The sequence below is a fragment of the Schistocerca nitens genome, chromosome 1 (genome assembly GCF_023898315.1).
Source record: "Schistocerca nitens isolate TAMUIC-IGC-003100 chromosome 1, iqSchNite1.1, whole genome shotgun sequence".
In the NCBI taxonomy this organism is placed as follows: Eukaryota; Metazoa; Arthropoda; class Insecta; order Orthoptera; family Acrididae; genus Schistocerca; species Schistocerca nitens.
In genome coordinates, this window is record NC_064614.1 from 916867295 (window position 1) to 916868568 (window position 1274).

The 1274-nt window shown below is 52.9% G+C and overlaps 1 non-coding gene across 1 annotated transcript; it reads left to right on the forward strand.

Moving 5' to 3' along the window:
- The first annotated feature begins 635 nt into the window (after positions 1–635).
- On the forward strand, positions 636–719 carry Trnas-gga (transfer RNA serine (anticodon GGA)). The gene is given in 2 exon segments: positions 636–675; positions 685–719. It is a non-coding gene; the product is annotated as a tRNA-Ser (tRNA).
- Positions 720–1274: the final 555 nt, after the last annotated feature.

Below are 1274 nucleotides of genomic sequence, written 5' to 3' on the forward strand. Positions count from 1 at the left end.
CACGCTGCCAGATGCCGGACTTAAACCGGACCCGCCATTAGAGTGTATCGTCTGGCGCCACCCACGGCGCCCCTGTCCTCTGCCCCCTGCCGACGCTCTGCGGGCGGCCGCTCCGCCTCGCCCGCATCCTGCTTGTGCGCCGGCACAGCCCCTCCAGTAGACCATGCACAGCCCAGCACCTACACCTACATCTACATCTGCACTCCGCAAGCTACCTTATGATGTACAGTCGAAGGTACTTTGCCTACAACTGTCAATGCCCTCCCGCACCCCCCCCCCCCCGCCCTCCCCACCCCTCCCGCTGCCTCTTTCCTTCGTGTTGTATGTTCCAGTTCGGAACGGTTCAGCGGGAGAATGATTGATGGTACGCCTCTCTTGTAGCGTCTCCTACTGTAGTCTGATGGGGCCCTCCGTGACGCTTCCGCGCTTCAGAAATGAACCTGTGACAAAACGCGTTGCACTTCTTTGGATCCCTTCTATTTCCTGTATTAAACCTTTGATATATGGTTCCCACACTGACCAGCAGTATTCAAGTATAGGTCGAACGAGGATTTTTGCAAGCTACCTCCATCGTGGGCGCCTTGATTGATGGTACGCCTCTCTTGTAGCGTCTCCTACTGTAGTCTGATGGGCCGGCCGGAGTGGCCGAGCGGTTAAAGGCGCTACAGTCTGGAACCGCACGACCACTGCGGTCGCAGGTTCGAATCCTGCCTCGGGCATGGATGTGTGTGATGTCCTTAGGTTAGTTAGGTTTAAGTAGTTCTAAGTTCTAGGGGACTTATGACCACAGCAGTTGAGTCCCATAGTGCTCAGAGCCATTTGAACCATTTTGTAGTCTGATGGGGACCTCCGTGACGCTTCCGCGCTTCAGAAATGAACCTGTGACAAAACGCGTTGCACTTCTTTGGATCTCTTCTATTTCCTGTATTAATCCTTTGATATATGATTCCCACACTGACCAGCAGTATTCAAGTATAGGTTGAACGAGGGTTTTTGCAAGCTACCTCCATCGTGGGCACCTTGATTGATGGTACGCCTCTCTTGTAGCGTCTCCTACTGTAGTCTGATGGGGACCTCCGTGACGCTTCCGCGCTTCAGAAATGAACCTGTGACAAAACGCGTTGCACTTCTTTGGATCCCTTCTATTTCCTGTATTAATCCTTTGATATATGGTTCCCACACTGACCAGCAGTATTCAAGTATAGGTCGAACGAGGATTTTTGCAAGCTACCTCCATCGTGGGCGCCTTGATTGATGGTACACCTCTCTTGTAG